The sequence below is a fragment of the Pan paniscus genome, chromosome 2 (genome assembly GCF_029289425.2).
Source record: "Pan paniscus chromosome 2, NHGRI_mPanPan1-v2.0_pri, whole genome shotgun sequence".
Taxonomy (NCBI): domain Eukaryota; kingdom Metazoa; phylum Chordata; class Mammalia; order Primates; family Hominidae; genus Pan; species Pan paniscus.
The window spans coordinates 193,868,623-193,896,562 of NC_085926.1; the positions used below are offsets into that span (position 1 = coordinate 193,868,623).

At 41.4% G+C, this 27,940-nt stretch overlaps 1 long non-coding RNA gene across 1 annotated transcript; it reads right to left on the reverse strand.

Moving 5' to 3' along the window:
- Positions 1 to 3,673: 3,673 nt before the first annotated feature.
- LOC129397533 (uncharacterized) lies at positions 3,674 to 27,809 on the reverse strand. The gene is made up of 5 exons (XR_010111489.1): positions 26,177 to 27,809; positions 18,493 to 18,616; positions 11,475 to 15,303; positions 11,222 to 11,313; positions 3,674 to 4,846 (listed from the first exon to the last, which is right to left on the reverse strand). It is a non-coding gene; the product is annotated as an uncharacterized LOC129397533 (long non-coding RNA).
- Positions 27,810 to 27,940: the final 131 nt, after the last annotated feature.

The window sequence follows — 27,940 nt, forward strand, 5'->3', positions numbered from 1 at the left end:
ACCCACGAGGAAAGACCAATGCAGCAGAACCGTCCCTGAAGCAGCGAAACGTGGTCAGGAGCCGTCCGTCAGTGAGAGCCATCCCTTTGGAAGTTCTTCACGGGACGATACGTCTTAGAATTTTTAACACATAGTGACGTGCCACGAGGTGGCTCTCCCGCCCCATTCCTACTGACATACGTTTATATTCAAAGTAGAAACAGAAATCGTCTTCTACATAACAAAGTCCTGAGAATCGTCACAGCTCTTAAGCCACGTGGTTCCTCAGCACCGCCTGAGCTGACCCGTCCCAGCTCATGATCACGCAGACAAAGACATAACTGTAGAAGTGTCGGTATTTCATATGTATCAAATTTCATTTTTAAAAGACATTTTTAGGGGGCAGAAATGTTATAGAACAACTTTTAATGTTCCACAAAAGTATAAATAGTAGAAAAGGAAACTAGTGCGTGTGAACTAGGACTCCATGAAAAGTACCCAGTAGTTGAAGCTCCATGACTCCGTGGACAGAAGTTTGCATAAATATTTAAGCGATGTTAGTTCCTGAACATATAAGCAAACCGTGGCAGGTCTGTGGCCAGAGCCCTCTGGAGTCCTTGCTGGGAAGGCGCAGCTCAGGGGGCTCCTGCTACTGGTTGAGGAGGGGAGACATGCCACTCACCTCTCCCAGGGAGCCCCCGGCCACGGACTCTGGCAAGAACAATGGGGCAAAATGTAAGGAGCAGTGGCCAGGCAGAGGTGCACCTGCATCCCCTCCCGCGTCCCCACTGCATCCCCTGCCCGCATCGAGGCAGCAGGGTCCACAAGCTCTCAGGGGCCACGTGCAGGACACTCCAGGAAGGACCACACAGCCTGAGCTGGGGGCCACAGAGAGAGGACTTAAGGGGAAGGGCAGACACCCCACCCCTCCCCACACCCTGCCCCCTGCCCTCTGCCCCCTGCCCCCGGCAATCACCTGGGTCTGTGGCAGCAGCTGTGGGGACAATGGCAGAGGGCAGGACCCAGCCCCGTGGGGGAACTTCCTCTCCATGTGGGGCTCCAGCAGGGTGGGGCCAGACCCACTGCTTCTTTCTCCCACGTCTTCCCAGCCCTTGGCCCAGGCCTGCCACCGCCATGGGAGTGCACAGCTCAGCAGGTAACTAAATCCCCGGCTTTCTAGCTAGAGAATGAAAATGAGGGTTCCCAGGGAGAAAGGACATTTTAGGGAGATTCGGGAGAGGGAGAGTCTTGGTAAGTGGCGTGTGGCCTCCTGGGCTGCCCTGAGCTGTTCACATGTGGATTTGAGCTCATGGGCAGACCTCAGCCTAGACCCTGGCGGTGCACACACTGGGCACATGCAAACAGCATTGAAGGCTTTGAGAAAGGAACTGGCTGGGGAAACCCAGACCACAAAATGTTAGTTGAAACTTACAGCCTGAATTTAATTGGGTTAATGCTCACTAAAACAAACCAATACAAAATCAACACTCTTCATTGGAGTGAAATAAGATGCAGAGTCTCCTAACATAATATTCATGGTGTCCAGAATGCAATTCAACCTTACTAGGATATGAAGAACCAGGAAAATGGCAACTCACGCAGGAACCAGCCAGCCCATGCCCGTACCAAGATGACTGAGATGTTGTGATCTGCTGGCAAAAAACATGAAAATAGCTGTGATAAAACCACTGCAGCCCTAGTCACAAACACTCTTGAAACAAATGAGAAAGGAGAAAATCTCAGGAAGGAACTAGAAGATGTAAATATAAACCAAATGGATGTCTTAGAATGGAGGGGCAATAAGTTTTTTTTGAAAAAAACCTCACTGGATGGGATTATAGAAGACAGTAAAGAAATATCAGAATGGAACAAAGAGTCTGTGGATTTGAATATAGGTTAATGGAAATTACCCAATCTTAACAACAGAGAAAAACATGAGAAAGGAATGTTTTAAATGAGAGTATCTTCTCGTGGAGACTCAGTGTGCAGACCTAGCTTGTAACTCTCCTGCCACTGGAGGGGCAGGTGAAGGAGACCTACATGAAGATGGATTCACAAATTCCAACTAGCAAATATGGGTTCCAGGCAAAGTGTGAAAAGTTAACTATGTACATTTTATTTCCTAGACAGTGATGCACTGTGTAAAATTAAATCACCCCAAATATAATGATAGAGATAGAATGAAAATCAAAAGGCAAAAAGTGAAGCAAACGCCATGCAAACCCTCATCGAAGACAGTGGGATAAGCCACGTTAGTATCAGGCAAAGTAGGCTTTAAAGCAAACAAAATCACCAGGGATAAAGAGAAGAAAAAAATAACGACAAAAGGGTCAAGAAAACAACAATCCTAAATGTGAATTCACCAAATGCCAGAACTCTAAAATACTTGAAACAAAAATTTAAAAACCCAAAAAGAGAAATAGACAAAGTCCACAGTGAGGTGGTAACACTGCTCTATTAATAAAGATTATACTAAAAAGATAGAAAGTTCTCAATAATATAGGTTTCGACTTTTTAAAAGGTAGAAAAAGGAAACCAAAATGAATCAAAACCAAGCAGGAGGAGGGAAATAATAAAGGTAAGATCAAAAAACAACAAAATTATTTTAAAATACAATAGAAAAATGAATGACACCAAACCTAATTCTTTGATTAAATTTGAATAAAATTGGTGAACTTCTAACAATACCATTGAATAAAAAAGGAAAGGAGGGAGACACAGTTTACCAACATTGAAAAAGAAAAATGGGTCATCATTATAGACACTGCAGACACTAAGGGATAAACAGGGAATAATATGACAACTCCATACGCATGAACTCAACACTCAGGTAAAATGGATGGATTCTTCAGAAAACACAAACTCACCCCATGTGAAAGCAATACCCTCAGAGGGTTATTTGTATTCCCAAACCTTTTAACAAAGAAATCTCCAGGCCCATTTTTTTGGCTAAGAAATTCTAATAAATATTTCACAAAGAAATGCCATCAGTTCTACATAATGTCTTCAAAAAATAGAAGAGGAGGACTCCCCAAATTATTTAATGAGGGCAAGTCATCAGGATACCAAATGCAGACAAAGAGCATTCAAATAAAGAAAGCTACAGATCAATACTCTTCATGAATATAGACATAACAGTCCTCATTAAAATGTTACCAAATTAAATCTGGCAATAAACAAAAAGAGTAAAGAGTACCATGCTAGAGTCAAGTGGTGCTATTTACTCCAGGAATACAAGGGTGGTTTGATAGCTTAAAAAGTAAAATCGACTAATGCAATACATCATATTAACAGTTTAAAGAATAAAAATGACATGATAATATCAATTGATGCCAAAAGGCAGTTGACAAAGCAATATCAATTTATGATAAAAACTCAGCAACAAAGATTAGAGGAGAACTTCTCCAACCTGAACAGGGCATCAGCAGAAGGTCTATGGCTGGCATCACACTCAACAGTGAGGGACTCATGCTTTCTCAGTGAGATCAGGCAGAAGATAGGAATGCCCAGATTTTCTAATCCTATTGGACATCACACTTAAAATCCCAGTCAGTACAAGGCAAGAAAAAGAAATAAAATGCATATCGATTGGAGAGAAAACAGCAGTGTCCTTAGTTGTAGATGATATGATTTTACACACAGAAAATCCCAAGAAACACAAAAACTAAATAAATAACTCTCAGAAATAATGAATGAATTTAGCAAAGTAGAATTTATGATCAACAAATCATATTTCTACATTTACACAGAAAGCCAATCATATTTTTCCATAATAGCAATGTATAATTGGAGACTCAATTTTTAAAAAAATGCCTTTGTATAACAGGTCCAAACAATGAAACATTTAGGTATGAATCTTTCCAAACATGTACAGGATCTCCAAGTTACTACAAAAGGCCTATGAAGACAATTTTTGCATATATGTATGTATGTATAAATAAATGGAGAAACAACATGTTCATAGATTGAAAGACCCAACATGGTAAATACATCAGCTCTCCCCAAATTGATCTGTAGTTTAATGCAATTCCAATTAAAATCCCACAAAAATGTTTAAACCGAGCTGATTCTAAACTTTATATGGAAAGGCAAAAGACAGAGAATATGCAACTTGATACTGAAGAAGAACAAAGTTGGAGAAAACATAAAATTAAAACTACTTTATTTTAAGACTTACTATAAATCTGCAGTCATCAAGACGGTGGCATTTGCAGAGTAGCAAACGTATAGATCCTTGAAACAGAATACAGTGTCCAGAACACAAACATGCCAAATATGCAAAAGGAGTCAATGGAGGGAAGGAGTCTTTCCAACAAACGGTTATGAATCATGTTGACGGGCATGTGCAAATATCTGCAATCTAAACCTCACATCTTATGAATACTTAACTGAAATTAATCACAGATCTAAAATGAAAACTACAAAAGTGTAAACATTTTAGAAGAAAATATAAGGAGAACTCTTCATGACCTATTATTAGGCAAAGAGTTTACTATAATCAGGTTAAAAAATTGATGTACTCCACAAAATGTTTAAAATTAAACTTTGTACTAAACAATATCTCAATTCAATTGCACCCTGGTAAAAAGCCAAGTCTACCTGGACATCTCAGAATCCTCTGCACCAATGTGGAAGGATGCTGGCTTCCCACACCTGCTGTAGTCAGTTACCAGAAACCCAGGGGCTTAAAGCAATCGAAGTTTCTTCTCTCACAGCTCTGGAGGCATGAAGTCCAAAACCAAGGTATGGGCAGGGCCTGCTCCAGTCAAGGCCTCTCAGGTCTGTGGGGTGTGGCGGGCGGAGGAGGCACCTCTGGGATGGTTGCCACATCAGTCACAGCAGAAGCACCTGTGCTTCCCCCAGCATCCTGAAAAAAGTTGAGGAGGAGCAGTCAGCAGCTGTGCCCTGTCTGTTTTAGCAGGAGCCTGAATAAAGGCACAGGTGGCTGCACCTGCGTCCAATGCCACCAAATGGGGCCTTTGTGAGCCATGGACATACCGAAGGACCTCAGCATCTTCAAAGCCCTCAGACGTGGCAGAAAACCAGTTGGGAGGAATATTTGCTCCCGCACCGACGCGCAGACAGCCTGACGTGTATGAATACAGAGACCGGGGGGTTCCTTCCGAAGGCTGTTTAAATTCCCATCGTGTTTTCAATGGGCATTCATTTAGCAGTCTTGGCTTTATGAATTATAAAAATAAATGCTCTGTTTGTTTTTGTCCCTCAAACGCACTCAGTTAACCTGCTCCTGTCCCCAGAAGGCGATTAACAAACACTTAAACTGCTGGGCAGCTTGGTCATTACTCCAACCCTGCATGACGATGGAACCATCAACACAACTTACTTTGATATTTTTTCCTCCCCAAGCACCAGCTCAGAGGAGGCCAGCAGGCCCGGGCCCCAGGAGCTTCACCTCCTCCTGATGCGATGTGTGACTCTGGGACCTCCTCACACCCCTGGCCCCACAGCCCCTTCCCCTGCATGCCCCCTCCTGTGAGAGTCTCAGTGACTGTCCAAGAGCACACCTGGCCTTCTCTCTCCATGACCTTCTCCTGGGCTCAGACCAACACAAGGAGAGCCAGGATGGAGAGTTCAGGCCTCAGCTTCCCCTCAGTGTGGCCCCAGGGCCTGGGGTGGTGATTGCCCAAGCCTCCTCAAGTGTGGTGGGCGGGTATTGCTGCTGGTGTTGTGGTGGGTGGGTGTTGTGGTGGGCGGGTGTGGACTCAGGTATTCTGGTGGGTGGGTGTTGACTTGGGTGTTGTGGTGGGTGGGTGTTGTGGTGGGCAGGTGTGGACTCAGGTGTTGTGGTGGGCGGGTGTTGTGGTGGGCAGGTGTGCACTCAGGTGTTGTGGTGGGCGGGTGTTGCCACGGGTTTGTCACCTCTTCCTGTCCCAGGAAAGTGCTGGTTCCCAAGAGCACTCCCAGGTAATGGGTTGAGGTTTTCCACTATGGGCCCCAGCACCAGTTCTGGGCCCCAGGAAATTCTCTGTGGACGCTGTGCTCTTACCCCGTGCATGGACATTGAGCTATTGGTAGGTCTTTACAAACAATCCTGGGTCCACTATTCTGAGAGGAGCTGAACTCCTGTGTGAGACGCCACATCGGAAACACCAGGGCCAAAAGCACAGATGGAGTCTTCTTTTGCTTCCCCAAAGGAAGAATGCACAGGAGCCTGGCACTCCTGGAGCTGAGGAAACCCTGAAATGTTGGCATCTGCAGATCCTCTCCAAAAAGAGGTCACCAGTCTCCTAACTGCAAGTCTGACCCCAGCATTCTGGGAGCCAAGAGGGAGAAAGAGTCTGTGGATCTCCCTGCTCAGTAAATTGGCTTTCACTAAATCCTCTCTTTGCATAAGCAGCATTACCCAGTGTCCTGGAGCTTAGAAAAGTCCTGTTTCAATGTCTGAAGAAAATAAATTGTTTCTTTTTCCAAAGTCAGGGAGGAGTATTTGACTGCCAGTGTGGACTGAGGGGTCTTGGGATCACACTCTTCCCAATGTGCTTTGAACCGACCCTCTGTGTCTGCCTCACCATCTCCTCTGCTTATCTAGACACTTGGGAACCCTAACACAAATCCTTCTAGGAGTCTGTGGTGTGGCTCAGCTGCCTCTGTAGGCATCTCTTGGGGTTAAACATTTTCCACTCTGCTAAGGCAGTGCCATCTATTCTTCTGCTTCATCTTCAGAAGACACTGAGCCCTTCCCCACCCTCCCTTCCCCACCCCCCACACCAAGTCCGTGGTGCCCTTGAGGCCACAGGGTTGCTGCCATAAGATTTTTGTACTGAGTGTTCTCTCTCCAAGCAACTGTGAGAGATTTCTATGGGCAAGGCCTCCGGGTTCCTGTTAAATCAAATTGTAGTTGAGTGTTGGGTGCTATTCAAGAAGCATCCACCTTTCTCCTTCCTAACAGAGCCCTGAGTTATTCAGTCACATGGTTTGAAACATGGGGTGAGTGCTGGTTGACTTAACCTAACCAGCACCGTCTCACCCTATGTCACAGTTACTGGTTCCAAGGTGGGTGCATAACTGAGGCTCATGCCAGGTGCCACACAGCACTCCCTTGGTCCCCCTAATGGACTTGGGGATGGGCAAGGGCCTGTGTTGTTCCAATTAGAGTCAAATACACGTTGTGCTAAGAGTGTGCTTGTTCATGCTCCCTCTTTGATGAAGAATGAAGCCTCAGAAATTGTTCCTGGAGATTTTGCCACACTCAGAATGATTCTGACTTCACTGAAGGCAGAGCAGAAAATTGGGAAGAGACTGAGTCCTGGGTAGCATCCATGAGCTTCTGTGCTCAGATTCACCCTGAAGCCTGGCCTGCTTCTGAACTACCCACCTGAGTCAATAAATTGCCTTCCTATTAAAGTCAAATTGAGCTGGATTTTTAGTTACTTGCACCTGCAGGTGTTCTGTGAAGCTGGTACTGTGAGTTTGTATCTGAGAATATTTACAGTTTCTCTCATGGTTGAGTCAATCATTTCAAGGATGCTTTGAGGGTAAAAAGAATGATCAATTGTGAAGCAGTGAATTGTGCTGCCAGGCACAATTCATTGGGCAATAGAAAGCCTCATTTCCTGGGCAGTAGAAAGTTTCATTGTACATTAGTTACATATCTTGTTTCTGTCTCAACCTCCTATTTTTTCATATGCAAAGGAGGTAAGGAAGTCCACATAAGTCCAGCAGCTAATATGCCTCTCAGGCATGATCCAAAACAGAATTGAATTATGCAAGCCTTGTTAAAATTCATTGTCGTCATTCATATTTCTGAATATTTAAATTAGAAATTCTGAAAAAGTAGTTTGTTTCAGAGGTAGTTTGTGTGTATGTAGGTATTTTTTCAGGATCAAAAGTTTATTTTTTATTGTCTGATTGAGTTTAATTTACATATAATAAAATTTAGTAATTTTAAGTGTACAAATGAATGCATTTTGACAAATATATATAGTCATGTACACAACACTACCATTGAAATACATTTCATTACCCCGAAAATTCCCTTGCATGCTGCTGTAGTCAGTGCCCCCTCCACCACAGCTCCTGGCAGTTGCTTTCTTTCACTCTGGTTTTGTCTGAGAATTTGATACAGGCCACGTGTGGTGACTCATGGCTGTAATCCTAGCACTAGACTGAGAAGGGAGGATCACTTGAACAAGGAGTTTGGGTAACATAGCAAAACCCTGTCTCAAAAAAAAATACACACACACAAAAACTTAGCCAGGTGTGGTGGCACACACCTGTGGTCCCAGCTACTCAGGAGGCTGAAGAATCACCTGAGCCTGGGAGGTCAAGGCTGCGGTGATCTGTGATCACATCACTGCACTCCGGCCTTGGTGACAGAGTGAGATGTTGTCAAAAAAAAAAAAGAAAGAAAGAAAGAAAGAAAAGCATTTGATATAAATGGAATCATACAGTAAATTATCTTATACCTGGTTTCTTTCATATATTTTAATGCCTTTGAGCTATGTCCATGTGGTTTCCAGTGTGTATGTCATTCTTCTTACGTTGGGCAGTAACCACTGCAGGAATATATTACAGCTTGTTTATCTATTCTGCAGTGATAGACTATTTTAAAAATATTTGGCTATTAAGAAGAAAGTTGTTATGAATACTTATATTCAGGCCTTTGTGTAAACAGATTTTCACTTCTCTTGGTTGAAAACATAGGAGGAATTATTATTTTTTAAGTCATGGATTTTTAAATGATTGTCAGTTACTTTAAAAAATGTAAATTCTTAAATTAAAAAGTTTAGGATGTCTGACAACCCTGACAAAAACAAGCAATGGGAAAAGGATTCCATATTTAATAAATGGTGTTGGGAAACCTGGCTAGCCACATGCAGAAAACTGAAACTGGACCCCTTCCCTACACCTTTCACAAAAATTAACTCAAGATGGATTACAGACTTAAATGTTAGACCTAAAACCATAAAAACCCTAGAAGAAAACCTAGGCAATACCATTCAGGACATAGGCATGGGCAAGGACTTCACAACTAAAACACCAAAAGCAATGGCAACAAAAGCCAAAATTGACAAATGGGATCTAATTAAACTAAAGAGCTTCTGCACAGCAAAAGAAACTACCATCAGAGTGAACAGGCAACCTACAGAATGGGAGAAAATTTTTGCAATCTATCCATCAGACAAAGGGCTAATATCCAGAATCTACAATGAACTTAAACAAATTTACAAGAAAAAAACAACCCCATCAAAAAGTGAGCAAAGGACATGAACAGACACTTCTCAGAAGAAGACATTTATGTGGCCGAAAAATACATGAACAAAAGCTCATCATCACTGGTCACTAGAGAAATGCAAATCAAACCCTCAGTGAGATACCATCTCACACCAGTTAGAATGACAATCATTAAAAAGTCAGGAAACAACAGGTGCTGGAGAGGATGTGGAGACATAGGAACGATTTTACACTGTCGGTGGGAGCGTAAATTAGTTCAACCCTTGTGGAAGTCAGTGTGGCAATTCCTCAGGGATCTAGAAACAGAAATACCATTTGACCCAGCAATCCCGTTACTGGGTATATACCCAAAGGATTATAAATCATTCTACTATAAAGACACACGCACACGTATGTTTATTGCAGCACTATTCACAACAGCAAAGACTTGGAACCAACCCAAATGCCCATCAGTGATAGACTAGATAAAGAAATGTGGCACATATAAACCACGGAATACTATGCAGCCATAAAAAAGGATGAGTTCATGTCCTTTGCAGGGACATGGATGACACTGGAAACCATCATTCTCAGCAAACTAACACAGGAACAGAAAACCAAACACCACACGTTCTCACTCATAAGTGGGAATTGAACAATGAGAACGTATGGACACAGGGAGGAGAACATCACACACTGGGACCTGTCAGGGCGGGTGGGGGCCTAGGAGAGGGATAGCATTAGGAGAAACACCTAATGTAGATGATGCGTTGATGGGTGCAGCAAACTACCATGGCACGTGTATAGCTGTGTAACAAACCTGCACGTTCTGCTCATGTATCCCAGAACTTAAAGTATAAAAAATATATAAAAGTCACAGGATGTTTGTGATAGTATCTATTACACTGATGTTAACATCACATGGTTGACTATGTGGAGACTCCAAGTGAAATTTCTTGCAGTTGTCAGTGCCAGGAAAATCTGTATTTCTGGATAAAACTCAAAAAGTTTAGAAAAACATTCAAGTTTCATAGTCTAGAGGTCTAACACTGGAATCTTTTCCAAATTTAAGGTTTAATGATTTTCTTAAATCTAAAAATAGTAGGTTGCAGATGTATTTAAACAGTGTGCCTAGGTTGTGTGTTTATATATTAGGATTAAAGTGGTATTCTAAAGTTTACTAATTCTAACACAGCCTTTATTGTTTCATGGAGACATATCTTTCCGATTCCCAGGATAATTTAAACAATTAATTCAAAGCAACTATTGACTTAGTTCTAGATTGGGATACCTATTTATGCATTTGAAGCTTTAGATATGTATTTCAAATTAGAAACGTGTGCTGGTCATGGAAAGTTGTGACTTAGAGTCTCAGGTAAGTTTTGTTTCCATGTGAACACACTGCTTCCAATTAATGTTATGCCCAGAGCAGACAATTAATAAACACCCTTTGAAGTAAATGAGTGATTAACTGCAAATATAACAATACATCTTCTTAGTGGGCATGATAATTGGACATATTTAGTCCTTGCTGTGACCTAAGAAAGGAATTGTTTTCATTAAATGTTTAATGTTTCACCCTGTTCATACAGCTGGAGTTACTGATTCAGTTTGATGTGAATTCAGTCTTATAAAAGACCCATCATTATAACCTGCACTTATGCTTCCCACAGTATCGGAACTTCCAACTTGTAGGCAAAATAGATATGCTTCATATTCTTAAAAACCACAAGAAATTTCCCTTTATTCAGAATAAACATAGAATTAGATATTCTATTAAACTGAACAATAGGACTCACTGGGAGTGACCGCATACACTATACCACGAATTGCCCAAGTGTCTGAAAAGGTCACTGGACCATTTCGCTCCATGCTGTGCCACGGGCCAACCACGAGGGCTGTCAGTGACTCACTGCGTGGGCCACCCAGGGCATGTGGTGCTGAGGCTGTCGAAGAGCAAGACGAGGCTGTATTTAAACTCAGGCCTCTGCTAAGTGTCAGAACTTGGGCAAGATGCTAAACACTTTAGAGCCAGTTTCCTTTTCTATAATTGGGTTATAACACTCACCCTGTCAGGTTCTCATGTGCGTTGACAAGGCCAGCATGTGACACACCAGGGGCAGAGCTGGACGGGAACCTTCTTCCTCGGACATCAGGGCCCTCATGAGCATCAACAAAATAAGGAGAGCTGTGTCAGGACTGCAGCAGGGACTCAGCAACAATCACTTTCTTTCTCTTGTTTCATCCAAATCATACATTTAAAAAAATAGGTGGGGTTATCATTGATGTTTATATTGATTCCTGGGATCAGACAAACACACCTTTCCTTGTCATGCTGTTTTCTCTTCCCAGATGGTTTGAAGAGCTTCATTTTGGACTTGATACTCCTGGAATGCACATGAGAAACAGTAGCCAATGATCTGCACATTTCACAGCAGTGTAGCTCTTCATTCACAAACTCAGATAGAAAAAAAAAACAAAAAAACTTCTTGTATTTTCTAATGAGTTCAGTCTTGACCCTGAGCCATCTCCCCTCCAGAATGGCAGGACACTCCACTCCACCATTGTTGCGGGGCCACAATTTCACTAATCAAGGGCTCCTTGGCTTCTGAAAAATGGGAGATGCACCTCTAATAACCAGTCTAGATTGTCACTGCTCACTTCCTTATTTTCCAATTCCACAGGGGCCCCCAAAGCCCAGAAGATCTCATTTCCGGGCGTCTTATAGACCATGGGAACCTGGTAACACTGGGAACCCCGGGGCCAGCACCCACCTCATGTTCACCCTGTTTCCATCACCTTCTAGGCATTGCTACAGAGCAGTGCTGGGACCCACTGGAGATCTGACTGCTCCCAGCCTGGAAAACTGCCTTCTCTCTCTCCACTGAGCTCATGATATTTCTGCTTTCCACCCCACAGAAATCCTTGAATGAAGCACAAAAGGGACTGGTAGTTACCTGGTGTGAAGCAGAGCTGAGCCTACGGGAGGAAGCAATATTGCAATGGACTCTGTCATTGATGTCACCAGTGCACAAATCTGTTACCACTATGGTCAAATTTTTATATTCACTTTAAGATTATAACTCATTCTGCTCATTGTATTCAATGCAACATCTACCCCAAAAGATACTCAGGCTTTAATTTATGCTTTTCTGTTTACAAATGAGAATTCATCAGCAAATTGAGGTAGCAAGTAGATATTTAGATATTTTTTTAAATTGAAGGCAAAACAGAAGGCACATACACATACGTCAGTGAAACAGAACAGAGAACCCAGAAACAGAATGAAATGCAGCCAACTGATTTCTGACAAAGGAGCAAAAGCAATTTAATGGAGAAAGGAGAGTCTTTTTAACAAATGGTTCTGGAAAAAGTGGGCATCCACATGCAAAAAAAAAAAGAATATGTAACAGACCTTACACTTTTTACAAAAGTTAATGCAAAGTAGATATTAGACCAATATATGAAATGTAAAATTTTCAAACTTCTAGAAGATAACATAAGGAAAAAAAATCTAGATAACTTTGGATTTGGTGTTTTTTTTTTTTTTTCAGATACAACACCAAAAGCATGATCCACAAAGAAAAAAATTGGGAAGTTTAATTTCATTAACATGAAAAACTTTTGTTTTCAAAAGATACTGTTAAGAGAATAAAAAGATAAATCACAGACTGTGAGAAAATATTTGCAAAATATATCTAAGGATTCATATCTGAAATACACAAAGAACTCTTAAAACTCAACAATGAGAAAACAAACAAAACTGGGCAAAAGCTGAACAGATCTGCAGATGGAAACTAAGTATATGAAAAGATGCTGTATATAATGTTATTAGGAATTGCCAATTAAGACGCAATAAGATACCACTACACACCTGTTAGAATGGCCAAAATCCACAAGAATGAAAGCACCAAATGCTGGTGAGGATGTGGAGCAATGAGAACTCTCATTCATTGCTGTGGGAATGCAAAATGGCACAGCCACTTTGGAAGACAGTTTGGCAGTTTTTACAAAGCTCACATAGTCTTGTCATAAGATTTAACAATTGTGCTCCTCATTATTTACCCAATGGAGTTGAAGAGTTATATCCACACACAAACTTGCACACAAATGTTTATAGAAATGTGGGCAGCAAGCCACCCAGGTGCCGATGTAAGAGACCGAGGGCACGAGCTGTTCCAGTGTAATAAAATATGTAAAATAACAAGAGTTATACTAGATCTAGATCATAGACATGATTATCTATGAATATCATTCATCATTAGTTTGTAGCAATTACTCTTTATTCCAATATTATAATAACCCTTGCTCTATAATCATAACCCAGGAAAAGCCAGGCCATACAGAGATAGGAGCTGAGGGGACATAGTGAGGAGTGACCAGAAGACAAGGGTGCGAGCCTTCTGTTGTGCCCGGACCGGGCCACCAGAGGGCTCCTTGGTCTAGCGGTAACGCCAGTGCCTGGGAAGACGCCCGTTGCCAAGCGGACTGTGGTCTAGTGGTAGCGTCAGTGTCAAGGAAAAACACCCGCTACCTAGCAGACTGGGAAAGGGAGTCTCCCTTTCCCCGGGGGAGTTTAGAGAAGACTCTACTCCTCCACCTTTTGTGGAGGGCCTGACATGAGTCAGGCCCGCCTGCAGTTATCCGGAGGCCTAACTGTCTCCCTGTGATGCTGTGCTTCAGTGGTCACGCTCCTGGTCCACTCTCATGTTCCACTCTGCACACCTGGCTCTGCCTTCTAGATAGCAGTAGCAAATTAGTGAAAGTATTAAAGTCTTTGATCTTTCTGAAAAGAGCATAGAAAAAATAATGGCATAAGCTGTCCTCTCTGTCTCTCTGACTCGGCTGCCAAACAGGGAAGGGCCCCCTGTCTGGTGGACACGTGACTCTGTGACCTTATCAATCAGTTGGATGACTCACAGTCTTTACCCTGCCCCTTTTGCTTTGTATCCAATAAATAACAGCACAGCCTGGCATTCGGGGCCACTACTGGTCTCTGCGTCTTGGTGGTAGTGGTCCCCCGGTCCCAGCTGTCTTTTCTTTTATCTCTTTGTCTTGTGTCTCTTTTTCTACAATCTCTCATCTCTGCACATGGGGAGAAAAAAAACCACAAACCCTGTAGGGCTGGCACCTACATAGAAGCTTTATTCAGAATTACCAGAAACGAGGTGACCAACATGTCCTTCAGTAGGTGAATTGAGAAATAAATTCTGGTACCTACAGACAATGGAATATCATTCAGTGAGAAAAGAAATGAGCTATCAAGTCATGAAAAGGCATACAGGGACCCAAAATGCACATTACTAAGTGAAAGAAGCCAAAAAGGCTACATACTGTATGATTCCAATTATGTGACATTTTGGAAAAGGAAAAACTACATAGAGAGTAAAATATCTATGTAATTACGTGACATTTTGGAAAAGGGAAAATTACATAGATAGTAAGATAATCAGTGGTCGACAGGGGTTGGGGAGAGGAAAGGATGGATGGGCAGAGAGCCCTGGATGTTTAGGGCAGTGAGACCACTGTGTGTGATTTCACCACAACGGTGGACCCACGATGGTGTGCAGATGCCAACACCCACTGAACGCAGACCACAAACAGGTATTAATTACACAAACTATGAACTTTCATAATGAAGTAAATCATGTTTTAAAAAAGTAGACAGTTTTTTTTCAGTTATTGTCTACTTTCTGAAATGGAGATGGCGGAGTGCTTTCATGGTTGTGAGGATAAAAATAGCTTAGAGAATGTAATAACTAAAATAGGTGTGTAAACATTGTTAAACTATTTTACCCTCATTAAATATATTTGTAACTTTTTACAACTGAGCGAGTAGTGCAAACACATTAACATAATTCTCCTGTAGCTCCACTCAAGTCAGGACTGCAGGGCTTCAGTGCAGGGCCACACAGCTCCACACGCACCTGCCAAACGCAACAGCCTCTCTCAGCGTCATTAAAATATTTCAACAGGAGGACTGGGTTTAGACTCAACCTGTGTTTTCTCCCCTGGAAAACGAAGGTTTTATGAAGCAAGGAAGGTCTTTACTGTCCTCATCCGAAACGCTGAGGCATCTGTGATGTCTGCTGTAAGTGCCACCAGGCTCTCCGCTGAAATCTCGCAACGGGAAAATAGAGACCGTAGATTCTGCTTTTAGAAAGGGGAGAATCAGAAGTAATGTGGAAATGCCATGTCCTCGTTCATAAACATCTTCTTTTACAAATTCCACAAGTTTAGTTACTTTGGGATTAATATGGGCTTATCTTAAAGTGCGTTTATTAATTTAGCGTGAATCGTTCAAATGCATTCTGGATCCTGAGCCGACATCCAGCAATGCTGAGTGTGCGCCTGTGTGAGTCACCAGCCCTGATGAGCCTCAGGTTATTGTATTCATAAAATGAAGGGGCTTAGGCTTGCTGCGATTTTTTAAAAACCATTTTTAACAGTAAAAATTTTTTTCTTGCTACATAAAAATGTACAAGAAAAACTCAGACATTACCAATGATAAATTATAATTTTATTAATATAAATATTTTTGTGAGCTCCATTTATATGACTTAGTTATTATAAAAGAAATAAGCAATATGAGGTGGCCATTACCATCCTTTCCCGTTTTATTTTGTTCATATGCTATTGATAAATCTTGATGTATACAGAAAAGTAGTTTCAAAGAATAATAATTTTTAAAAAGGACTTGTAATTTCAAGAGACTTTAAAAAAAAATCTGCAATTGCTTTTTAAAGGTTCTAAAACAGTTTTCTATGCCTTAAAGCTAAATAACTACAAAGAGCTCACTCTTCTCACATTCTGTATTATAAATATGTAAGTCAGAGAAACAACAGACAAAATCATAAAAACACATGCATGAACAAATGGGCCTTGGTTTACATTTAATTGGATCTGGCAATACACATGGGTTATAGTAGTATTTTTGTGTGTAATTTTACACGAGTGGACTGCTATCAAAATAAAAATTGTCTACAATCTCTTTTCAGTGGTAAATTTGCACAAATGGTAAACATACACATAGAGATAGTGGGAGAAATTTATTTCGTGGCTTGCAAGAAGACAGGTTAAGTTGGGACATTTAATTGTTTCATTAATGCTACATTTTAAATGCACTTGTATGGGCATGGTATTTAAATGTATTATTATGACTTTTAAATGCTCAATGTTACAGATGGAATATTAGAGCAAGTACTAACTTATATCTTCTTTGTGTGTGCTTTGGAGGCATCAGGAAATAATAAAGCAGCCCTTTTCCCTTTTCCCAGAAGCTGTGCTTCTGCAGATTAGATCTCTCTGTAACACACACACACCCATGCACGCATGAGCGCACACACACACGAGCACACACACGCACGGCGCACGCACACACGTGCACACACACGCACAACACACACGCACACGCACACACACGTGCACACATACACCCAATATAGCCTTTAGGGTTAAAAGGAGGAAAAGAGAATTTGCCTGGATAACTCTCACCCAGGTATTTTCTGGGGAGATCTAGAATAATCTAAGGGGGTAAGCTGGACTAGCCAATGGGAAATCAAAACGAAGATACTGGAGAGATGTTCCCAGAAGAGGAGCATTCCTAACGGGCTTGGCCCTAGTCACATGCAATTCCCCAGATGTGGTTGGTGTGGCCAAGGTTCCAGCATTTGTCGGCTGCTTTCTTGCCACTTCCTGTGCTGTGAGGAGTATCCCCTCCCCAATGCCAGGGGCGGTCGTCCTCTAACCCCCTTCAGAGTAAAGGGCCAGCAATTGGCAGTCACAGGAAAAGCAGTGAGACAGGAAGGTGCGGAGCATGAAGTCCCACCATACCGGCCTCCAGCGTCTGGCACAGAATATGACGAGGAACCTCCGTGAATTGGAATCTTCCACATCTTGATATATGGGAGTTTCTGCTAGATATAATTTGACTTAAAAAAGAAAGAAATATGACCTTCTTCACCTAAATATTGTAGAAGAGGTAATGATTGCCACCTGGATGTTTTACATTCTGAGATGCTATTAAACCATATTCATCACAAATGTATTGATAATTTTCCAGAACAGAAGAGATCCCATCATATGAAATGAAGTGTGTCAACTATAAGATGCATGCCAACTCCAGAAAAAGCAAAGCATGAAAAAATCTGTCTTAGAATGGAAAAATACAGTAGTTAAACTATTTTTAACTGGAATTTAAATGCAACATTTTAGGATATGAAGCTGTCAACTCATTTTGAAAACTGCTGGCTCAGATGACCTCAGCGATAGGAAACCTCTAAAAGATCATGAATCTAATCAGGTAATTTTCTGTGCCTTTGCCTGAGAGTCTAGCTGAAAGTGGTGCAGTTTTTACAGAAGAGGAATAACGTGTCCCGAACTGGGAACCCTTCACCGGCCACCACTCCAGGCGGCGCTTCACTGTGGAGTTTTGGTCGCCAGAGGGCTCCAGGGGACTGCTGGGGAAGGCCAGGACATGGAAGAGGGCCTAGAGCCAGGGTTGCCCGGGAGGGGGTGGACCCATTTTGCCAAGCACCTGAGGACCATACCGTACAGGATCCTCTCAAAACCACCCACACACTAGGTGGGAATAAAGGATAAGAGAAATTAATGTGTGCTTAGCATGTGAGAGCTGACATTCAGAGTCAGCCTGAGCAAAGAGATTCATACGGAAGGACGAAGTGCATGTTGTGAGACAAGGAACACCCAATTACAAGATAGAAAACCTCAGTTCTGGGAAATTCCTGAACCTGTTTGCCCATCCATGAAAGAGTAAGAGTGATACTACCTTCTCCACCTTTTTCTTGTAACAGAACTGCCCGTTTCTTTCATGCCCACAGCTAAGTGTTTAATAGGAACAATGTGACAAATATAAGGTCATTGCTCTTACACAAAAGGTTCAAGAAAACTGAGAAAGATCTAAAAATTCCCAAAGGAATGATTTTTCAAAGTACAACATCTTAATTTACATAGAGAGAAATAATACATTTTGTCTCAAATAAAGATTTGGCCACATCCTAAGTACAGCATTGAAGAGCAGTTAAGCTGTTTCTTCAAAGAAAATATATCAAAATTAAACCTGTACTTTTTGAGTGTGAATTCTAACACACAAACCTGGTGCAATATATTTAAAACAAAGCAGAGATTAATTAATTAATTAATTAATGATTCCCCATCACCATTTTCAGAAAACCCAGTAACTTAGTGCCTTAAGATGTTCAAATCATCCCAAAAACTTGAGTTACTAAATATTTTCAAAACCCTTTCTCAAGCTTTGCTATTCTAGCTTTAGTTGGAAGAAGAAGCTTCTAAGTTAAAGATGGTAGATGAAATACTGACCCAGTTGTGTCCTTTCCCTCCTGAGAAACCATGATGGCTATCCACGATGGAGAGAGAGCAGCGGAGACAAAAAGTGATTTGATGGCCTCGCATCCGTGAGAAGGAGCATCATCTGTGGACCTTCCTGGGGGTGAGGGGCAGAGAAGTGAGGCAGGCGTCAGAAAACAGGAGGGTCAATTAAAATCTGTACATTGACAGTCAACCCTCATTATCCTCCCTCACCGATACCCGCACCCCACCCCTCGGGTAACCAGTGAGTAGAACACCAACAACCAACAAGCAAGCACCTGCCTTCCAGAGAGGAGAGGAGAAGTTTTTCTCCAGAGAAAGGAAACCATCCAGACCAAAGGCATCACTTACTAACATGCGGAAACCCCATCGACTCCCCGAAGCAAAACCTCTAGACGAGCCTTTCACTAATGATAACACAGACTCATTCTCCTTCATGTGTTACTATTAAATGTGAACAGTGAAGAATCACCACCTAGACAAGCCTTTCACTAATGATAACACAGACTCATTCTCCTTCATGTGTTACTATTAAATGTGAACAATGAAGAATCACCATCTAGATGAGCCTTTCACTAATGATAACACAGACTCATTCTCCTTCTTCACGTGTCACTATTAAATGTGAACAATGAAGAATCACCAGACATTGAAGGGAAACCAATCTCAATGGGAAAAAAGACCAAGGTAAACCGGCAGGCGGAATGATTGTTGAGAACCTAACATCATAGCAAAATAAGAAATGAGTTTTATATTATCATTCACTTAGTGGCACTGTCTGAGGTTTCACTATACAAATATATTGCTTTGATATGTGTGTGTGTATATATATATATATATATATATATTTTTTTTTTTTTTTTTCTGAGTCTCGCTTTGTTGCCCAGACTGGAGTACAGTGGTGTAATCTTGGTTCACTGCAACCAAGGTCTCCCGGGTTCAAGCGATTCTTCTGCCAATTTTCATCTTTTAAGTGGAGACAGGGTTTTGCCATGTTGGCCAGGCTGGTCTCAAACTTCTGACCTCAGGTGATCTGCCCGCCTTGACCTCCCAAAGTGCTGGGATTATAGGCATGATAGAGTTTTAACTATTAGAAGAAACCAGAGGAAGCTATCATTGGAATAGATGAAACATCAGCAATATATTAAAATATCAGCAATTTCACATGTTCGAGATTATTTTTAAAAAATAAAAAGAGAACAGAATTGATTTAGTTTCTAGGCCAGCAACCAAGGAAAAAGCAAGGAATGGAAGATTTTATAATCGCATAACAATAGCAAGATCTTACATTTCTATTGAGCTTTAAAGATTACAGGCCAGGCGCGGTGGCTCACGCCTGTAATCCCAGCACTTTGGGAGGCTGAGGTGGGCGGATCACAAGGTCAGGAGTTCAAGACCAGCCTGGTCAATATGGTAAAACCCTGTCTCTACTAAAAATACAAAAATTAGCTGGGCGTGGTGGCGGGTGCCTGTAGTCCCAGCTAGTCAGGGGGCTGAGGTGGGAGAATCGCTTGAACCCAGGAGGCAGAGGTTGCAGTGAGCTGAGATTGTGCCATTGCACTCCAGCCTGGGTGACAGAGCAAGACTCTGTCTCCTAAATAAATACATAAATAAAAATACAAAATTTAGCAGGGCGGGGTGGCACACGCCTCTAATCCCAGCTACTCGGGAGGCCGAGACATGAGAATCTCTTGAACCTAGGAGGCAGAGGTTGCAGTGAGCCAAGATTGTACCACTGCACTCCATCCTGGGCAACAGATTGAGACTCTGTCTCAAAAAAAAAAAAAAGAAAGAAAGTAGAAAAACTTCAAATAAACCACCTAACAATGCATCTTAAAGAACTAGAAGAGCGAGCCAGACACGGTGGCTCATGCCTGTAATCCCAGCACTTTGCGAGGCTGAGACGGGTGGATTGCCTGAGGTCAGGAGTTCAAGACCAGCCTGGCCAACATATTGAAACCCTGTCTCTACCAAAAATACAAAAAATTAGCTGGGTGTGGTGCCAGGCACCTGTAATCCCAGCTACTCAGGAGGCTGAGGCAGGAGAATTGCTCGAACCCAGGAGGCAGAGGTTGCAGTGAGCGGAGATGGCACCACTGCACTCCAGCCTGGGTGACAGAGTGAGAATCAGTCTCAAAAAAAAAAAAAAGAAAAGAAAAGAAAAGAAAGAACGAGAAGAGCAAGAGCAAGTCAAACCCAAAATCAGAAGAAAACAAATAATAAAGATCAGAGCAGAAATAAATGAAATTGAAATGAAAAAAAAATCAAAAAAACAAAAAAGTTTGTTTTTTGAAAAGATAAACAAAATTGACAAACCTTTAGCCAGACTAAGAAAAAAAGAAAAAAGACTCAAATAGATAAAATCAAAAATGTAAAAGGAGGCATTACAACGGATACTGCAGAGATTCAAAGGCTCACTAGAGACTTCTATGAAAACTATATGTTGCTAATAAATTGGAAAACCTAGAAGTGGATAAATTCCTAGACATATTCAACCTACTGTGATTGAACCACGAAGAAATCCAAAACCTGAACAGACCAATAACAAATAATGAAATCAAAGCCATAATCAAAAGTCTCCCAGCAAAGAAAAGCCCAGGACCTGAAGGCTTCACTGCTGAATTTTACCAAATATTTAAATAACTAATACCAATCCTGTTCAAACTATTCCGAAAAATAGAGGAGGAGGGGATACTTCCAAACTCATCCTACAAGGTCAATATTACCTTGATACCAAGCCAGACAAAGGCACATTTTAAAAAAGAACAAAAGAAAAAAAACTTCAGGCCAATATCTTTGATGAACATTTATGCAAAAATCCACAACAAAATACTAGCAAACCTAATTCAGCAACATATTAATAATATCATTCATCACGACCAAGAGGGATTGATACCAGGGATGCAAGGTAGGTTCAACATATGCAAATCAATCAATGTGATACATCATATCAACAGAATGAAGGACAGAAAACATATGATGATTTTAATTGATGCCGAAAAAGTATTTGATAAAGTTCAACATCCCTTCATGATAAAAACCCTCAAAAAACTGTGTATAGAAGGAACATACCACAACACAATAAAAGCCATACACAACAGACCCACAGCTAGTCTCATACTGAAGGGGAAAAACTGAAAGTCTTTCCTCTAAGCTCTGGAACACCACAAGGATGCCCACTTTGACCACTGCTATTCAACATAGTGCTGGAAGTCCTAGCCAGAGCAATCAAACAAGACAAAGAAATAAAGACATGCAAATTGGAAAGAAGGAAGTCAAACTATCTTATTTCCAGATTATATGATCTTTTATTTGTAAAAACCTAAAGATTCCACCAAAAAACTGTTAGAACTGATAAACAAATTCAGTAAAGTTGCAGGATCAACAACTGCAACTTTGTTGATCAATGCCAATCAACAAAATCAACATACAAAAATCAGTAGCATTTCTATATGCCAACAGAGCAAGCTGAAAAAGAAATAAAGAAATTAATCCCACCTAACAATAACTACAAATAAAATAAAATACCTAGAAATAAACTTAACCAAAGATGTGAAAGATTTCTGCAATGAAAACTGTAAAACATTGATACAAGAAATCAAAGAGGACACACACAAAATGGAAAGATATTCCATATTCATGGATTGGAAGAATCAATATTGTTAAAATTTCCATATTACCCAAAGCAATCTACAGATTCACTATCAAAATAACAATGACATCCTTCACAGAAATAGAAAAAATAATCCTAAAATTCATATGGAACCACAAATGACACAGAATAACCAAACTCATCCTGAGCAAAAAGAACAAAACTAAAGGAATCACATTACCTGACTTTAAATTATATTACAAAGCTATAGTGAAGAAAACATCATGGTACCCACATAAAACAGATACATAGATTAATGGAACAGAATAGAGAACTCAAAAATAAAGCCATACATCTACAGTGAACTCATTTTTAACAAAGGTGCCAAGAACATACATTGGGGAAAAGGCAAGTCTTAATAACTGGTGCTGGGAAAACTGGATATCCATGTAAAGAAGAATGAAACTAGACCCCTGTCTCTTGCCATATATGAAAATCAAATCAAAATGTATTAAGTTAAATCTAAGACCTGAAACTGGAAGACTACTAAAAAACAAAACAAAACAAAACAAAAACACTGGGGAAGTTCTCCAGGACGTTGGTCTGGGCACAGATTTCTGTATTATTATTATTATTACTGAGACAGAGTCTTGCTCTCTCACCCAGGCTGAAGTGCAGTGGTGTGATCTCAGCTAACTGCAGCCTCCACCTCCCAAGTTAAAGTGATTCTCCTGCCTCAGCCTCCTGAGTAGTTGGGATTACAGGCACCCGCCACCACACCTGGCTAATTTTTGTATTTTTAGTAGAGATGGGGTTTCACCATGTTGGCCAGGCTGGTCTCAGTCTACTGGCCTCAAGTGATCTGCCCGCCTTGGCCTCCCAAAGTGCTGGGGTTACAGATAGGGCACAGATTTATTGAGTAATACCCCACAAACACAGGCAAACAAAGCAAAAATGACCAAATGGACTCACATTAATTTAAAAAGCTTCTGTACAGCAGAAAACAATCAACAAAATGCACATAAAACCCACAGAATGGGAGAAAATATTTGCAAACGATCCATCTATCAAGGGATTAATACTCAGAATACACAAGGAGCTTAAACAACTCAACATGAAAAATCTAATTATCTGATATTAATATGGGCAAAAGATCTGAATAGACTTTTCTCAGAAGAAGACCTTCAGATGGCAAACAGGTTATGTAAAGGTGCTCAACATCATTGATCATCAGAGGAATTAAAATTAAAACTACAGTGAGAGATTATCTCGCCCCAGTTAAAATGTCTTTTGTGCAAAAGACAAGCAATAAAAAATGCTGGGAAAGATGTAGAGAAAGGGGAACCCTCATACACTGTTGGTGGGAATGTAAGTTAGTACAACCTCTATGGAGAAGAGTATTGAGTTGCCTCAAAAAACTAAAAATAGAACTACCATATGATTCAGTAATCATCTGCATATACCCAAAAGAAAGGAAATACCAAAAAGAAATCAGTATATCGAAGAGATATCACCATGCCCATGTTTATTGTAGCACTATTCACAATAGCTGAGATTTAGAATCAATCTAAGTGTCCCTCAACAAATGAATAACGAAAATGTGGTGCATATACACAATGAAGCACTATTAGGGCATAAAAAAGTGTCCAGGCACAGTGGCTCATGCCTGTAATCCCAGCACTAGGGAGGCTGAGGCAGGTGGATCACCTGAGGTCAGGAGTTCAAGACCAGCCTGGCCAACATGGTGAAACCCCGTCTCTACTAAAAATACAAAAATTAGCCGGGCATGGTGGTGTGCTCCTGTAATCCCAAGCTACTCAGGAGGCTGAGGTAGGAGAATTGCTTGAACCCGGAAGGCAGAGGTTGCAGTGAGCCGGGATCATGCCACTGCACTCCAGCCTGGCCAACAAGAGTGAGACTCCATCTCAAACATAAATTAATAAATAAATAAAATAAAATGAGATCCAGTCATTTGCAACAATATGGATGAAAATGAAGGACATTATATTGAGTGAAATAAGTGAGGCACAAGAAGACAAACTTCACATATGCTGTCACTTATCTGTGGGAGCTAAAAATTAAAACAATTGAACCCATGGAGATAGAGAGCAGAATCACAGTTACCAAAAGCTGGGAAGAATAGTGGGGGAAGCGGGGAAGAGAATGGGTAAAAAATATAGTTAGATGAATAAGATCTAGTATTTGATAGCACAGTAGGGTGACTATAGTCAACAATAATTTATTATACATTAAAAAAACTAAAAGATTATAACTGGAATGGTTATAACACAAAGAAATGAAAAATTATTGAGGTGATAAATTTTTTAAAAAGTGGTGGGGCTGGAGCCGTGGCTCATGCCTGTAGTCTCTGCACTTTGGGAGGCTGAGGCAGGAGGATAGCTTGAGTTCAAGAGCTGGAGACCAGCCTGGGCAACATGGCGAGACCTCGTCTCTCTCCACAAAAAAATTAAAAAATTAGCCAGGCATGATGGCACGTGCCTGTAGTTCCAACTACTCAGAAGGCTGAGGTGGGAGGACTGCTTGAGCCCAGGAGGTTGAAGTTACAGTGATTGTGCCACTGCACTCCAGCCTGGGGGACAGAGGGAGACACCAGTCTCAAACAAAACAAAACAAACAAACAAACAAAAAATGTAGTAAAAATGGCCATTGTTTCCTTGTTCTTGATTTTATAGATGAACAATTCAGTTTTTTATCATAAATTTTGGATGCTAGCTGTAAGTTTTATTAGGTGCCATTTTATTAGTTTGAGAAAGCTTCCTATTATCCCTAGTTTTACAATGAAACGGTGTAAATCTGCACAAGATGCTATTTCTGCATCTATGGCATGATCATGCATTTTCTCCTTTATTCTGTCAATATGGTGAATTACCCTGATTGATTTTTCATGACTTTATTGATATATAATTTACATACAATAAAAATCATCCTTTAAGGCGGGGCACGGTGCCTCATGCCTGTAATTTCAGCACTTTGGAAGGCCAAGATGGGCGGATCGCTTGAGCCCAGGAATTGGAGACCAGCCTGGCAACATGGTGAAACCCTGTCTCTACAAAAAAATACAAAAATTAGCCAGACACGGTGGCATGCACCTCTAATCCCAGCTACTTGGGATGCTGAGGCAGGAGGATCGCTTCAGCCTGGGTGATGAAGGCTGCCGTGAATGGTGATTGCACTACTGCACTCCAGCCTGGGCAACAGAGTGAGATCTTGTCTCGAAAAAAATTTTTAAAGACATTAAATTAAAAATATTTAAACAAAGGCTGAGTGCAGTGGCTCACGCCTGTAATCCCAGCACTTTGGGAGGCCAAGGCAGGCAGATCACAAGGTCAGGAGTTCAAGACCAGCCTGGCCAACATAGTGAAAACCCGTCTCTACTAAAAATACAAAAATTAGCCGGGCGTGGTGGCACGTGCCTGTAGTCCCAGCTACTCGGGAGGCTGAGGCAGGAGAATCGCTTGAACCTGGAGGCGGAGCTTGCAGTTAGCCGAGATCGTGCCACTGCACTCTAGCCTGGGAGACAGAGCAAGACTTCTTCTCAAAAAAAATAAATAAATAAAAAATTAAACAAAATAATGGTTGGTTGGATGCAGAAAATAGTTTAAAACATTTTTTAAATTAAAAAAATCACTCTTAAAAAGTGAATTCACTCTTTAAAAGTGTACAATTCGGTGGTTTTTAAGACATGCACAGAGCTGTATAACCAGCACCCCTACCTAATTTTAGAACATTTTGTCACTGCAAAAAGAAACCCCATACCCATTAGCTGTCACTCCCCGCTTCCTCCTCATCCAGCCCATGGCAATCATTCATCTACTTTCTGTCTGCGTAGATGTGCCTGTTCCGGGCATTTCACAGAAATCAAATCATACCATATGTGGTCTTTGGTGAAGGGCCTCTTTCACTCAGCATAGTGGGTTCAAAGTACACCCGTGTTGTAGTACTTTATTCCTATTTTTTAGAATGTTTTATTGTGGTAAAACACACATAAAATACACTATTTTAGCCACTTTTAAGTATACAACTCAGTGGCACTAAGTACATTCACAATGTTGTGTAACTCACCACTATTTCCAGAGCTTTCTCTTCATCCCAAACAGAAACTCTGTGCCCATCAAGCAGTAACTTCCTGTTTCCTCTGTACCCCAGCCCCTGGCAACCTCTATTTTACTTTCCATCCCTGTGAATCTGCCTAATCTGGGTACCTCATATAACTGGAATCATACAGTATTTGTCCTTTTATGTCTGGCTTATTTCACTTAACATAACGTTTTCAAGGTTCTAAAATACAAAAGGTTCCAAAAATACAAAAATTAGCCGGGCGTGGTGGCGGGCGCCTGTAGTCCCAGCTACTTGGGAGGCTGAGGCAGGAGAACGGCGTGAACCCGGGAGGCGGAGCTTGCAGTGAGCCAAGATGGCGCCACTGCACTGCAGTCTGGGCGACAGAGCGAGACGCCGTCTCAAGGAAAAAAAAAAAAAAAAAGGAAGGGCAAAAACCGCCATTACTTTTCCGCCAACCCAAATCGTTGGGTGACTCAGCGCATGCGCATTCCTCTGCGGGGCCACATCTCAAGCCACAGGCTTCCCAGAGCCTATAGGAGAGATCCCACATTAATTTAATTTAATTATTTATTTACTTACTTTTTTTTTTTTATTTATTTGAGACAGAGTCTCTTTCTGTCGCCCAGGCTGGAGTGCATTGGCTCAATCAAGGCTCACTGCAGCCTCGACTTCCCCGGACTTAGGTGATTTTCCCACCTCAGTCTCCCGAGTAGCTGGGACTACAGGCGCACGTAACCCCCAACCCGGATAATTTTTGTATTTTTTGGTACAGACGGGGTTTCGCTATGTTAGCCAGGCTGTTCTCGAACTCCTGGCCTCAGGTGATCCGCCTGCTTCAGCCTTCCAAAGTGCTGGGATTACAGGCCTGAGCCACCATGCGGGGCCTGAATTTCAAATTAGGTTTTTCTATTTCTGCAAAAAACACCCCTGGGATTTTGAAAGGGATTTTGCATTAACTCTGTAGATAGGCTGGGCAGTATTGTCATCTTAACAACTACGCCTCCCAATCCCCAACATGGAATATCCTTCCATTTATTTATGTCTTCTTTAATTCTTTTGGCAATGTTTTATAGTTTTCAATACATAAGTTTAAGTCTTGTGCCTCCTTCGTTAAATTTATTCCTGTGTATTTTTAATTCTTTTTGATGCTTTTTTTTTTTTTTTTTTTTTTTTTTTTGAGACAGAATCTCACTCTGTCACCCAGGCTGGAGTGCAGTGCAGTGCAGTGGCACAATCTCACTGCAACCTCCGCCTCCCGGGTTCAAAAGATTCTCCTGCCTCAGCCTCCCAAGTAGCTGGGATTACAGCTGCGTGCCACCACATCCGACTGATTTTTGTATTTTTAGTAGAGACGGGGTTTCACCATGTTGGCCAGGCTGGTCTCGAACTCTTGACCTCAGGTGATCCACCCACCTTGGCCTCCCAAAGTGCTGGGATTACAGGCGTGAGCCACTGCACCCAGCCAGAATTGTTTTCTTAATATCCTTTCGGAATGTTCATTGCTAGTGGATAACAATGCAGCTGATTTTCGTGTGTTGATTTTGTATCTTGCCATGTCTCTGAATTCTGGAGTGAGATGTAACCATTTTATTGTGGATTCTTCAGAATTTGCTACATGTAAGAGCGTGTCTTCTGTGAACAGAGGTGATTTTACTTCTTCCTTTCCAGTTCAGATGCGATTTATTTTTGGCCGAGTTGCTGTGACTACAACGGCTACTACTGTGTTGAATAGAAGTCCTTATCTTCTTTCTGATGTTTGGGGTAAAG